This window comes from Aotus nancymaae, unplaced genomic scaffold, assembly GCF_030222135.1.
Source record: "Aotus nancymaae isolate 86718 unplaced genomic scaffold, 86718_ANA_hifiasm-v0.15.2.pri h1tg000007l, whole genome shotgun sequence".
Taxonomy (NCBI): domain Eukaryota; kingdom Metazoa; phylum Chordata; class Mammalia; order Primates; family Aotidae; genus Aotus; species Aotus nancymaae.
In genome coordinates, this window is record NW_026988418.1 from 3,946,373 (window position 1) to 3,962,316 (window position 15,944).

Here is a 15,944-nt window from a genome sequence, read left to right on the forward strand (position 1 = left end):
AGTGCTGGCATTATAGGAATTTTTTTTTTTTAAGAAGTGAATACGCATTTAGCTCCGAAGGTACCTGGAATTTTCCATATGAACAGCATAGGCATCATTAATCAAGATGAAAACTTGTTAGAAAAGAGCAAGTTTTTCTGCTTAGCAACTTTGGACTGTGACATTTTGTAAGTTCCACATATTCCCTTCAAAGGATTAATTAGCCATTATTTAAAGTTTTCTTACTATTCACAATATTCCTTGGTAATGCCAAAAAACTTTTATGTCTTTTCTTGAGTGGTGACAAAACTTAGTCTTGAACCTAAATTCAGAAATCAAGCCTTCTAAGTTTAAACTCAGTTAAAATTATGTTCCATTGTTTTCCTTTCATTAGCCATTTTTTGAAAGAGTAGTGTTGGATAATAACTATAAATGAATGATAGTGCTTTTTTGAATAAGCATACTGGGACTTTAAAGACCTAAATTAAATCTTGTCTTTCTAAGTTATTTTAGGAGGCTATATGCTAATTTCACTTATGAGGTCATTCCAAAATTTCTGGAACCTTCTTTTCATGGAGTTGTCTTCAAAATCAGTATGCCAGCCACAGAGGACAATCTTGGCATTTATAGTCACAGGACATGCCTTTTTCAGCTCAGGAGTTTTCTTATCATTTCCTACATGAAGTCCTCACTTCATCCTATGTAGTGCTTACCATTTCCATTGTATCTCTCCTTCCCCTGGCTGTAACTTTCATCTGAGAAACTTTCCGAACTACACAAATAAAGAGAGATAGGGTGGACGGATCTCCACTGTTGCTGCATGGTATGAGATGCCCCTGAAAGAGCAGCTGCGTAGGTCAAGGTGACAAGAAGTGTGCAATAGTCTGCTCCAGCTCACTGGAAATAAAATGTAGCCAGGACATTTAAATTGTAATATATCAGGATAATACGTATCTGGTTTCATAATTTTGTTAGCTCCCTTTCTTATGTGGAAAAAGACGTAGAATGAAAATATTTCAAGTACTGTACAAATATAGCCTCCCACCTAGAGACTTCCTGTCAGTGACCATTCTTAGACTGTGCAATATTTTGGCAAAAAGAAAAAACAGTGCGCCCAGTTCCATTCAGACATCTTGGATTCCCAGAACTCCCTAGCCCAGTGGTCTCCAACCTTTTTGGCACTCCATCATTAGGCATTAGTTAGATTATCATAAGGAGCATGAAACCTAGATCCCTCACACGTGCCTTTCACAATAGGGTTCAAGCTCCTATGAGAATCTGATGCCGCTGCTGCTCTGACAGGAGGCAGAGCTCAGGCAGTAATGCTCAACTTGCCCTTGGCTCCCTCCTGCTATGCCACCCAGTTCCTAAAAGGCCACAGACCCATATGGGTCCATGGTCTGAGGTGGAGGGCGGGGAGAGGGGTGGTTGGGAACTCCTGCCCTAGCCTATTTGTACACTGTAGCTGAAAGGGCCATGCACTGAAAAATCCGTTGATTTTTCCCATCTCTAAGAGTATATTATACCTTGAGATTTTTTTCTACCCTGTGAAAAGATCATTCAAAAATGCCTACTATCGTTGTCTGGAGTCACAGAGTGAAAAAAAAAGGCTCCTTTCTTATTTATTTATACATAAATTGTAGACTGACATTCCCCCAATGTAACTGTTCATTTTTTTGATTTATATCACATATGCAAATTTTTAAGAATAAATCCAAAAATTATAATGAAAAAACTGGAAAGGAGAGGTCTGAGTTTAGGAGTCCTTGTGTTCTGGAAAAGGATAGAAATAAAACTTCAGATTTATAAGTAAAGATGTAAAGAAATGTAAAGGTAACTAGAAAAGCATAGTAACAGAATGTGTAACTTATAAATCTGAAAAGGGAAATAATGAAAATCCAACAGAGAGCAGGAAAGGTGAAAGTTGTGGAAAACAGGTATTTTCTCACAAGCCTCGTGAGAAAGTATTTACTTTCTCAAATAATAAAAGCATAAATAAGAGTATAACAATAATAGCATTAACTGAAAATGGATTAAACTCAACTATGATAAGGAATAAACAATAGTCTATTATAATTGTTCAGACACACTTTAATCTTTTAATAGTTTTCTTTGCAAACAAACCATCTTATTTCAAATGAGTTAGATTTCTTATTGCCAGCCTGACCTACAAAGCAGCTCTTGCAAGTGGACTTCACACTGCACTGGCAATACTGGAGCCTTCTACACCCTTCTAAAGACTATTTTCTTCCTTTTGTCTTAAGTACAGTTTGGAGTTTCTCAGATGAGGGATGGGGTAGGGGAGAGGAACTGCTAATACCAGTATTGTATATTTTTTGTACTGTGTTCCAAAGTTATTTAAATTTTCTTTTTTGGTGTATTTGTTATTTAATATATAGTTAGGGTTCTTTTTTGTATTCAGCATAGATGTTTGTAATTTTTTTCTTTTTCATTTACTTTTTTTTTACTTCGAATTTTAGAAAATTTCTAACATACGCAAAGGTAATAAAACTAGTACAATGAATTCCCTCCATGTACTTATCACCTACTTAACAATTGAAGGCCAATCCTATTGGTCACATCACTTCATTCATAATACTTCAGTAGCTCTCTCTAAAAGCTAAGGATTATAAATATCCAATCACTATTTGAATTCCTCTAATTTATTTTTTTTCTAATGTATTCCATTTTTAAAGACTTTTTAAAAGCAATTTCAGGATCATAGTAAAATTGAGGGAATTTGTTACAATTAATGAACCTACACTGACATATCATCACCCAAAGTTCATAGCTTACATTAGAGTTCACTCTTCATGCACATTCTATGGGTTTAGACAAATATATAATGACATGTACCTACCAATAACGTATCATATGGTGTAGTTTTACTGCCTTAAAAATCCTCTGTGTTCTACCTGTTTATTTCTCCTTCCCTGATAAGCCCAGGTTTTTGTGTGGACATAAGTTTTCATTCAGTTCCTTTGGGTAAATACCATGGAGTATGATTTCTGGATCATATGGTAAGAGTATGTTTAGTTTTATAAGAGATTGCCAAACTGTCTTCCAGAGTGACTGTGCCATCTTGCTTTCTCACCAATGATGAGTGAGAGTTCCATTGCTCCACCTCCTCACCAGTGTTTGGTGTTGTCAGTGTTACGGATTTTAGCCATCTAACTTATTTTTAAACATTTTTGAGGTTCAAAATTCAAAATATCGGTGGGGCAAGGTGGCTTATGCCTGTAATCCCAGCGCTTTGGGAGGCCGAGGTGGGCGGATCACCTGAGATCAGGAGTTTGAGACCAGCCTGGCCAACATGGTGAAACCCCATCTCTACTGAAAGTACAAAAATTAGCTGAGCATGTTAGCAGGTGCCTGGTAGCAGGTAACCATTGCAATCCAGCCTAGGTGACACAGCAAGACTCTGTCTCAAAAAAATAAAACAAAAAGTCAAAATATCTCTTCCATCTCATCACTACCTACTCTATAGATGACAATTTTCATTCATTAATGGTTAATTCTAGGTTCTTCTCGCCAAACACACCTGTGCACACACACATACATACATATATTATTACATACTATTTTTCTCATATTTCCTTTTTTTTTTTGAGACAGAGTCTCACTCTGTTGCCCAGGCTGGAGTGCACTGGTGCGATCTTGGCTCACTGCAACCTCCACCTCCTGGGTTCAAGCAATTGTTGTGCCTCAGCCTCCCAAATTGCTGGGACTACAAGTGTGCACTGCCATGCCCAGCTAATTTTTGTATTTTTTAAATTATACTTTAAGTTCTGGTGTACATGTGCAGAATGTGCAAGTCTGTTACATAGGTATACATGTGCCATGGTGGTTTGCTGCATCCCATCACCCTATCATCTACATTAGGTATTTCTCCTAATGCTATCCCTTCCCTATCCCCTCGCCTCCTGCTGTATCCCTCCCCTAACCCCCTAACTCCCGACAGGTCCCAGTGTGTGATGTTCCCCTCCCTGTGTCCATGTGTTCTCATTGCTCAACACCCACTTATGAGTGAGAACATAACTTTTGTATTTTTAGTAGAGATGGGGTTTCACCATGTTGGCCAGGCTGCTTTTGAACTCCTGACCTCAAGTGATCTGCCCGCCTTGGGCTCCCAAAGTCCTAGGATTACAGGTGTGAGCCACCATGCCTGACCTGCCTGGTCCCTTTCAAATGTCCTGCTGGGCCTCTGTATTCCTGAGTATACGTAGGTATACTCAGAGAATGAATTCTACCTAGAAATAGAGTGGGAGAATTTTCTACAAATATGCCTTAGCTGTAGTTTGGATAGAGTCAGAGGCTGAGGATATGACAAGGTGCCTATAATAAGAGGGAGTTAATGGCTTGACAATTAGCTTGGTGGTTGTGTGTAAGATGAATAAGAGGAGAAAGAGCAGTATATGAAGGAGGCTAAGGAAAATCCTAACAGGACAATTTAACATTTGGATATTGTGAACCTTGACTCTGAACTCCAAACCAATCCACCTCCTCTCATTTCCCCATCATGCCTTTATCTCCTTGTTCTGATTACCCTACTCATTCATGCTTCTGAGATGGCTTACCCGATTCTCAGAGCTCACCCTGCATCCTTGTTAAAAATCTTTTAAAAATTCTTTTGTCATCATTATAAGTTTGTGTCTATTTCACCATCTTTCACAGGTTGGAAAGTATTGTTTCTGACTTTAAAAAAAGCTACTTGTAGTGGGACATGATGGTTATGCCTGTGATAGCAGTACTTTGGAAGGCTGAGGAGGGAGGATCACTTGAGCCCAGGAGTTTGAGACCAGCCTGGACAACATAGTGAGACCCCATCTCTACAAAAGGGAAAAAAATTAGCCAGCTGTAGTGGGGCACATCTCTAGTTCCCCCAGGAGGACAGAGGGCAGCTGAGGTGGGAGGATTGCTTGAGCCTGGGAGGTCGAGGCTGCAGTGAGCCATGTTTGCGCCACTAGAGAGGGGGAGGTTGCAGTGAGCCGAGATGGTGCCACTGTACTCCAGCCTGGGTGACAGAGCAAGACTCTGTCTCAAAAAAAGAAAAAATATACATAGAGTGTTTTGTGTAAGAGAGAATGAGAATTATATCCATATTTGCTTATATATGCATAATGTCACACTGGAAGGCTAAATAGGAACTAATAAAATCATTTAATAATCGAAACTATATTTAAAAGTTGTCTGAGGAAGCAGGGGTAAGGGTAAGGCTTTCCTGTACTTCTTTCTTTTTCAATTTTTTTTTTTTTTTTTTTTTTTTTTTCCGACTGAGTCTTGCTTTGTTACCAGGTTGGAGTGCAGTGGCGCGATCTCAGCTCACTGCAACCTCTGCCTCGCGGGTTCAAGCGATTCCCCTGCCTCAGCCTCCCGAGTAGCTGGGACTACAGGCACGTGCCACCACGCCCAGCTAATTTTTGTATTTTTAGTAGAGACGGGGGTTTCACCATGTTGGCCAGCATGGTCTCGATCTCTTGACCTCGTGATCCGCCCACTTCAGTTTCCCAAAGTGCTGGGATTACAGCCATGAGCCACCGTGCCCAGCCTTCTTTTTCACTTTTAAATATAGTTTTGATTGATGAGTAATTGGAACACATTAATTATTTTTAAAATATAAACAACAGAAATTTGTGTCTCACAGTTCCGGAGGCTAGAAGTTAGGGATCAGAACCTCGCCAGAGTCAGGTTCTGCCGAGGGCCCTCTTCTGGTTACAGATAACCATCTTCTTGTAGCCTCCCATAGCGGACAACGCTACAAGGACCCTGTTTTTTTGTTGTTGTTATTGTTGTTGGGCTTCTTTTTGAGACGGAGTCTTGCTCTGTTGCCCAGGCTGGAGTGCAGTGGTGTGATCTCGGCTCACTGCAACCTCCACCTCCTGGGTTCAAGCAATTCTCCTGCCTCAGCCTCCTGACTAGCTGGTATTACAGGCATGTGCCACCAAACCCAGCTAATTTTTGTATTTTTAGTAGAGACAGGTTTTCACCATGTTGGCCAAGCTGGTCTTGAATTCCTGACCTCATGTGATCTACCTGCCTCAGCCTTCCAAAGTGCTGGGATTACAGGTGTGAGCCACTGCACGGGGCCAAACCTTGTTTTTTAAATTCTGCTAAATGAGAGCCAGTGGGTTTTCAGCACGTATTGATATTATAATGTTGTTTTTCCTTATTAACTATGTGATTGTTTTAAATGATATGTATGTGTGTGTGTGTGTATACATATATATATATATATATATATATATTTTTTTTTTTTTTTTTTTGAGACAGAGCCTCGCTCTATCACCCAGTTTGAAGTGAGTGCAATGGCCAATCTTGGCTCACTGCAACCTCTGCCTCCTAGGTTCAAGCAATCCTCCCTGCCTCAGCCTCCTGAGTAGCTGGGATTACAGGCGCCTGCCACCACACCCAGCTAATTCTTATATTTTCAGTAGAGATGGGGTTTTGCTATGTTAGCTAGGCTGGTCTTGAACTCCTGACGTCAGGCGGTCCACCCGCCTTGGCCTCCCAAAGTGCTGGGATTACAGGTGTGAACCACTGCACCTCGTCAAAATAAATATTTTATTTGTAAGTTTTATACCTATAGATTTGTCTGTTTTTGTTTTTCTTTTTTAAATTTGTCTGTGTGTGCTATTTCCATCAGGATTTGGTATGATGGTAATTTGGTCTCCAAAATGGAGTAATCCATCTAAATAAACTAGAAAAAGGAAAGCAAAATAAATCAAGCAGAAGGAAAGAAATAATAAAGTTTAGCCAAGGGTGGTGGCTCACGTCTGTAATCCCAGCATTTGGGAGGCTGAGGCATGTGGATCACCTGAGCTCAGGAGTTCAAGACCACCCTGGGCAACATGGTGAAACTCTGTCTCTACTAAAATACAGAAAATTGGCTGGGCGAGGTGCTGCATGCTTGTAATCCCAGCTACTCGCGAGCTTGAGGCATGAGAATTGCTTGAGCCCTAGAGGTGGAGGTTGCAGTGAGCCAAGATCGCACCACTGAACTCCAGCTTGGGCTGTAGAGTGAGACTCTGTCTCAAAAAATAAATTAAATTAGAAAAAAAAGTTTAGAGCAGAAATCAGTAAAATTGAAATCAGAAAAATAGAGAAAATAAACCAAACACTGATTCTTTAACAAGAGAGAGAAAACACAAATTACTGACATAAACAATGAAAGAGGGGACATTACTACTTTCCCTTTTTACAGACAGTAAAAGGATAATAGAGAATCCTAGGGACAACTCTGTGCACACATGTACAACAAGTTGAATAACATGGACCAATTCCTTGAAAGACACAAATTATCAAAACTCATTGAAGGAGAAATAAAGTAATAGTCCTGAACCTATTTTTTTTTTTTTGAGATGGAGTCTCCCTCTGTCGCCAGGCTGGAGTGCAGTGCGTGATCTCGGCTCACCACAACCTCTGCCTCCCAGGTTCAAGTGATTCTCCTGCCTCAGCCTCCCTAGTAGCTGGGACTATAGGCGTGTGCCACTACGCCCAGCTAATTTTTGTATTTTTTGGTAGAGATGGGGTTTCACCATGTTGGCCAGGGTGGTCTCGATCTCTTGACTTCATGATCTGCCCGCCTTGGCCTCCCAAAGTGCTGGGATTACAGGCATGAGCCACCGCGCCCGGCCTCCTGAACCTATTTAAAAGATCAAATTCATAGCTTCCAGAAAGGAAAACTTGAGGTCAAATGATTTCACTGGTGAATCCTTCCAAACATTTGAAGAAGAAATAGCAGCAATTTTTACAATCTCTTCCAGAAGATAGAGAAAGAGACAACTCTTTGTAGCTCTTTTTATGAAACCAGCATTACCCTCATATCAAAACTAGACAAAGACGCCAGCCTGGGCAACAAGAGCAAAACTCCATCTAGAAAAAAAAAAAAGAAAGAAAAACAAAAATAGACAAAGACATCACAAGAAAAGAAAGCTACTCCATCATGAACATAAGTGCAAAAACTCTTCAGCCAAATATTAGCAAATCAAATTTAGCAATATATAAGAAGATAACACATCACATCCAAATGGGGTTTATCCCAGAAATACAAGGCTGGGTCAACATTTTTTTTGAGACAGAGTCTCTACTAAAAATTAGCCAGGTGTGGTGGCACACTCCTGTAGTTCCAGGTACTTGGGAGGATGAGGCAAGAGAATTGCTGGAACCAGGGAGGTGGAGGTTGCAGTGAGTTGAGATTGTGCCACTGCACTCTAGCCTGCTCAACAGGGCAAGACTCCGTCTCAAAAAAACGAAAAAAAAGAAAATCAATGTAAGTTGCCACATTAACAGATCTAAGAAAAAGCACATGATGCAGAAAAGTACTTGACAAAATGTAACGTCCATTCATAATAAAAATTTAGCAAAGTAGGAATAGAAGGGAACTTCAATCTGGTAAAGAGTATCTACAAAGAACTATAACTGAAAAAAAAATACAACTAATATCATACCTAATGGTGAGAGACAAAATGCTTTCATCTAAGATTAAAAACTAAAGCAAGAATGTCTACTATGACTACTCCTATTGAGTACTGCTCTCAAATTTTAGCCAATGTGATAAAGAAAGAAAATGCATTCCAATTGCAAAGGAAGAAATAAAACTATTCACAGTTGACATGATTGTCTGTCTTATGTTGAAAATCTCAAGGAATCTACTCAAAAGCTCCTAGAACTAGTAAATTCAGCAAGGTTTCAAACTACAAAATTAATACAAAAAATCTATTTTATTTCTAAACATTAGCAATGAATAATTGGAAACCAAAACTTTAAAAACATTACCATTTGTAATAGCTCCAAAAGAAAAGGAGGAATACTTAAGTATAAATACAACAAAATCTGTGCAGGTTCTATATGCTAAAACTACAAAATGCTAATGAAAAAGGTAAAAAAAAAAAAGACTAAACAAATGAAGTGACATACCAATACTGCGTTAATGGACTAGAAGACTCAATAATATGTCATTTTTGCCCAAACTGATTTATAGGTTTAATGCAATCTCTCTAAAAATCCCAAAAAGATTTTTTAAAATTGAAAAGTCTTGTGTGTGTGTGTATGTGTGTATTTTAATTTAATTTAATTTAATTTTTTGAGACAGAATCTCACTCTGTCACCGAAGCTAGAGTGCAGTGGTGTGATCGTGGCTTACTGCAACCTCTGCCTCACAGGTTCAAGCAATTCTCCTGCCTCAGCCTCCTGAGTAGCTGGGATTACAGGTGCCTGCAACCACACCTGGCTAATTTTTGTATTTTTAGTAGAGATGGGGTTTTGCCACATTGGCCAGACTGGTCTCAAGCTCCTGACCTCAAGTGGTCCACCCACCTCGGCCTCCCAAAGTGCTGGGATTACAGGAATGAGCCACTGCCCCCAGCCTCATAATTGTATATATTTGTGGGGTACAATGTGATGTTTTGATATATGTATGCAATATGAAATGATTAAATCAAGCTAATTAACTTATTACCTCCTTTATCATTTCTTGTGGTGAGACACTTGAAATGTACTCTTAGCAATTTCAAAATATACATTATATTAACTATAGTCACCATGTAGTGCAACAGTTCACAAAAACTAGGGTTTCCTGTCTAAAATATTGTATCCTTTGAATAACATCTCACCATTCTCTCCCCACAACCCCTATCCTCTGGTAATCACCATTCTACTCTCTACTTCCATGAGTTTGACTTTTTGAGATTCCATATGTAAGTAAGAAATGAAAGTATTTGTTTTTCTGTGCCTGGCTCATTTCACTTAGTTTAATGTCCTTCAGGTTCATCAATGTTGTTGCAAATTACATAATTTCTTTTTTAAGGCTGAAGAGTATTCCATTTTGTATACATACCCTTTCTTTATCCATTCATCTGTTGATGGACACAGGTTGATTCCATGTCTTGGCTGTTGAGAATAACGCTGCAATGAACAGAAGAATGCAAGTGTCTCTTCAACATTGATTTCAACTCCTTTGGTTATAGACCCAGAAGTGGGATTGCTGGATCATGCGACAGTTGCATTTTTGGTTTTTTGACGAACTTCCATACCATTTTCCAGAATGGCTGTACTAATTTACATTCCTGCCAATACTGTGCAAATGTTCTCTTTTCTCCACATCCTTGCCAGCACTTGTCATCCTTCATCTTTTTGATCATAGCCATTCTAACAGGTATGGTTTTTAGGATTTTTTACAGATGTAGACAAGCCAATTCCAAAATTTTTATTAAAAGGTAAAGGAACTAGATTAGGCAAGATAATTTTGAAAAAGAAGAAAGCAGTTGGAGTACTCATACTAACTGATTTCAAGACATACTATAAACCTATAGTCAAAACACTATAATATGGGAAAAAATAACATACGGAATAATCAAACAGAATAGAAAATTCAGAAATAAACCCCCATAAGTTTGACCAACTGTTTTGTGACAAAGGTGAAATAGCAATTTGATAGATATCTTGGTCTGTTTTGTGCTGCTATAACAGAATGCCTGAGATTGGGTAATTTATAAAGGATGAAAATATATTTTTTATAGTTCTGGAGGCTGGGAAGTCCAAGATCAAGGGGCCAGCATTTGGCAAGAGCCTTCTCGTTGCATCTTCCCATGGCAGAAGGGCAGAGGTCAACAAAAAGAGTAAATGTGGCTGAACTTGTCTTTTTATAAGGAGCCCAATCCTGTGATAACAGCATTAATTCATTCAATCCAGCCTCATGGCCTAATCAACTGTCTTTAGGCCCCACCTCTCAACACTATTGCATTGGGGATTCAACTTCCAACACATGCTTTTTGGGGAACACATTCAAACCATAGCAATAGAGAAGGGGCAATCTCTAACAAATGGTGGTAAAACAATTGGACATCCATATGCAAAATATATGAACCTTGATCTCCACTGTATACTTACGTAAACATTAACTCAAAATGGATCGTAACAAAACTATGGAATACCACTTCACACTCAATAGCATGGCAATAATCAAGAAGATGATAGTAAGTGGTGGTGGTTGTCACTCTCATTGTAAAATGGTGCCGCCATTGGAAAACAGTTTAACATATCCTCAAAAAATTACACAAAGTTTCCAAATGGCCCAGCAATTCCACTCCTAAGCATACTCAAAAGAAATGAAAACATACACCTACACAAAAACTTCTACACAAACGTTCATAACAGCAGTGTTCATATTAGCTAAAAAGTTGGAACAATCGAAATGTTCATCAACTGATGACTGGATAAATAAAACATGGATATTCACGCAATGGAATATTATGAAGCTATAAAAAGAAATGAAGTACTGATATCTGCTACAACATGGATGAACCTTGAAAACATGCAAAGTGAAAGAAATAAGTCACAAAAGGACACACATTGTATAATTCCGTTTATATAAAATGCCCAGAATAGGCAAGTTTATAGAGACAGAGTAGGTTAATGGTTAGTGGTTTAGGACTAAGGGTGGGAAGTAGGGAAGACGATTGATTGGCAATGGGTATGAAGTTTCTTTTGGGGTGAATGATAATGTTCTAAAATTAGTTTACAGTGATGGTTACACAATCCTGTGAATATACTAAAACACACTGAGGCCAGGCATGGTGGCTCATGGCTGTAATCCCAGCACTTTGGGAGGCCAAAGTGGGTGGATCACCTGAGGTCAGGAGTTCAAGTCTAGCCTGACCAACATGGTGAAACCCCGTCTCTACTAAAAATACAAAAATTAGCCAGGTGTGGTGGCATGTGCCTGTAGTTCCAGCTACTTGGGAGGCTGAGACAGGACAATTGCTTCAACCTGGGAGGAAAGGGTTGCAGTGAGTTCACCAGTGATCTCACCACTGCAACAGAGCAAGACCCCATCTCAAAAACAAAACAAAACAAAACATTGGATTTACATTTTCAAAGGATGACTTGCATGGCATGTGAATTACATCCAAATACAGCAATTAAAAAAAAAATAGATCAGAGGCTGGGCATGGTGGCTTATGCCTGTAATCCCAGGACTTTGAGAGGCCGAGGTGGGCAGATCACCTGAGGTCAGGAGTTCAAGACCAGCCTGGCCAACCTGACAAAACCCCTAGCCAGTCATGGTGGCGCGTGCCTGTAATCACAGCTACTTGGGAGGCTGAGGCAGTCTTGAACCCCAGAGACAGAGGTTGCAGTGAGTTGGGATCATGCCACTGACAGAGCAAGACTTCATCTCTCTCTGTCTCTCTCTCTATATATATAAAAGCAAGAGGATACAGCTTGAGAAAGTGAGAAATCTGCCCAGCCAGGGCCTTGTATAAAATTCTATGGTTCCTTGTTAGTTTGGTGGTAAGTTTAAAAAAAAAATCCTATGTGAGTGAAGGCCAAAATTCATTCTTCAGGCAGCAAAGTTTACTTTGGGATCCAGAATAATATTGAAAGAAGAGTAAAATGTGAAACTGAGGGACCCTCTCCCAGAAAATATTGCTTAGCCAAGCTCCAAAGTCAACTGTTGCTTTTTATAGAGCAACACTCTCCAGAGGTCCCCAGTTCCCCAGCCACAGGTACCAGTCTGTGGCCTGTCAGGAGCCTGGACACACAGCAGACGGTGAGCGGTGGGTGGCAAGAACTACCACCTGAGCTCCGCCTCCTGTCAGATTGGCAGCAGCATTAGATTCTCATAGGAGCACAAATCCTATTGTGAACTGTGCGAGCAAGGGATCTAAGCTGCATGCTCCTATGAGAATCAAACTAATGCCTGATGATCTGAAGTTTCATTCCGAAACCACTCATCCTTCCCCCTCCTCACCCCGTGTCCATGGAAAAATTGTTTTCCATGAAACTGGTCCCTGGTGGTCCACTGGTCCCTGGTGCACCTGGGGGACCACTGAGCTAATGGCTCAGAAATCTAATCCAACTCTGTATTTAGGATTACAAATATTTATAATCAGAAGTCACAATTTGTCACTAACAGGCACTGAAGAACTCACATAGAACAGAAGTCCTAATTTTGTAATAACTATGGAAATTTTTTTTATAATCACTCAACTTTTCAAGGATATACCATAAATCACAGAGAAATTATATACAGATGAACGACTCAGAAATAGCTGAACCCCTTAGCACCTATCACCAGATTCAGACATTCTACAAGGAGAGAAACCCTGCCAGTGTTTGTGGTAAGCCTTCAGCTGCGGTATTTCCTTTGAGTTCATGAGACAATCGGACAGACGAGAAACTTGTGTGTGTGAATAATGTGTTAAAAGCTTCGGCCCAATTCCTCTTGGAGTACCCACAATAGAGGGGCCTTATAAATGTATGGCATGAGTTGTGGGTATCAGCTAGTATAAACATTTTTGTAATTATAGGCCAGGTGTGGTGGCTCACACCTGTAATCCCAGCACTTTGGGAGGCCAAGGCAGGAGGATCAGGAGGTCAGGAGTTGGAGACCAGCCTGACCGACATGGTGAAACCCCATCTCTACTAAAAATACAAAATTTAGCTGGGCGTGGTGGTGCACGCCTGTAATCCCAGCTATTCAGGAGGCTGAGGCAGGAGAATCACTTGAACCCAGGAGGTGGAAGTTACAGTGAACCGAGGTCATGCCACTGCACTCCAGCTTGGACAACAGAGTGAGACTCCGTCTCAAAAAAAAAATTTTTTTTTTTTTGCAATTATGAAAGCCCCTGTTCAGGAGGAAAACCTTTGAAGTGAAGAGAATGTGGTCAGGGTTATTGTACAGCTGCAGATCCACATGGGACTCAGGAAGCATATGGGAGAGCAACCCTACCTGTGATGAGCGGAGTGAGAGCTTCACCAGGCGTTCGTCTCTTCTTCATAGTAACCTTCATTCAGGAGAGAAAGCACATCGTTGTCATGAGAGCAGTGAGAATTTTTCTCAGAGTGCAAAACTTGGCACTGACGAGCGAGTCAATATGGGAGAGAGACCCTGTAAATGTGATGAATTCAGTACAGGCTTCTCTCAAGCCTCAGAAGTTCACATGCACCAGAGAATCCACACAAAAGAAAATTGTTATTAATGAGTGTAATACGGCCTCCAGTAAAAAAGGAAATATTCACTTTTAGTAGAATCTAGGCAGAAGAGAATCAATGTGATAATAAAGACTGTGAAAATAGTCAAAGACAAGTTACAAAGTTGCAGAATAGATACCTACCATAAATGTGACAGTTAAATTTGGGGGTGGGGTGAGGAAGTTTACCCAGAATCTTAAAACTCATAACAAAATTACACATAGGAAATAAACAATGCCAATAACCTAAATGAAATATAAATGAAAATATTATTTGCCAAGTGTTTTAATGTTACAAATGTAGAAGGGGTTACCATAAGGTTCTGTTTGTAAGGAAGCAAGGAAGGGAGTTGAAAAGACTGATCTCTTGGCCGGATGGGGTGGCTCATGCCTGTAATCCCAGCACTTTGGGAGGCCAAGGCCTACAGATCACCTGAGATCAGGAGTTTGAGGCTAGCTGGACAACATGGAGAAACCCCATCTCTACTAAAAACACAAAAAATTACCCAGGCATGGTGGTGGGTGCCTGTAATCCCAGCTACTCGGGAGGCAGAAGAATTGCTTGAATCCATGAGGCAGAGGTTGCAGCGAGCCAAGATCACACCACTGCACTCCAGCCTAAGCAACAGAGTGAGACTCTATCCAAAAAAAAAAAAAAAAAAATACTGATCTCTTATCAAACATCTTGGAGCCACAGTGAGCCCAAAACAAAAACAAAATCAAAACCTCAGGGAGAGTTGGTTTCATAACATGACTCACCAGCGGTAGGAGATTCTGCCAAGAATGCAAGTGATCATGGAGATAAGGCCACAATGCTATTTTTCCTGGATAATGATGTTCTATGCAATTGTGTGAAATCTTGTCTTATTTGAGATGTGTGAAACTTTCCATTTTAACATCTTTTATAAGGGTATATTCGTTTCTCAGACTGTGGTTTACAGACCCCCTGTATCAGAAGTACTCAAAGTGAGTACTAAAGTGTAAATAGTACTTCTTTAGTATTTTGTACACAAAAACTTTACTGTATGTAATTATGTGGGGGGTACTTGAAAAATGCAGATTCCTGAGCCTGATCCCATATCTACTGAATCAGTCAGTGGTATAGAGACTTTTTGCATTTATAAAACCTCCTCCCTCAGAGCTGGGCACAGTGGCTCACATCTATAATCTCAGCGACTTTGGAGACTGAGGGAGGAGGATTGCTTAAGGCCAGGAGTTCAAGACAAGCCTGGGGAACAGAGTGAGACCCCTGTATTAGTCCATTCTCATGCTGCTATAAAGAACTGCCTGAGACTGGGTAATTTATAAACAAAAGAGGTTTAACTGACTCACAGTTCCGCATTGCTGGGTAGTCCTCAGGAAACTTACAATCATGGTGAAAGGCAAAGGAGAAGCAGGCACCTTCTTCACAGGGAGGTAGAATGGAGTGAGTGCAAACAGGGGAAATGCCAGACACTTATTAAACCATTATATCTCATGAGACTCACTATCACGAGAATAGCATGAGGGAAACTGCCCCCATGATTTAATTACCACCACCTGGTCCTGCCCTTGACACATGGGGATTACGATTCAAGTTGAGATTTGGGTGGGACACAGACCCGAACCATATCAACCCTGTTCATTAAAAAAAAAAGTTTTTAAGCTCTTCTTCCTGTTGCAGGTGATTTTTATGCACGCAAAAGCTGGAGAATTATTCTATGAGATGTTTGGGTAAGGTCAAGAAAAACAAAATCTTAGGTGGCACTTTTGCTAGTGTCCTGAATCTACTGGATAAGGAAATTTTTACCAACAAATTGATAGAAATCAGGAAGTGAAATTCAGGAGACTTGAACTGCACATCAACTGGCCCAAGGAAGTATTAACAAATGGTTGACAGCACGCAGGACAAGGTGAGTGATGGCCACAAATGAAAACTAATGGAGTCAAGCAGCCACAATTCAGCTCCAAACAGCATCAACTTAATAAGGAGAATCTGGTATGGATCTATTATAT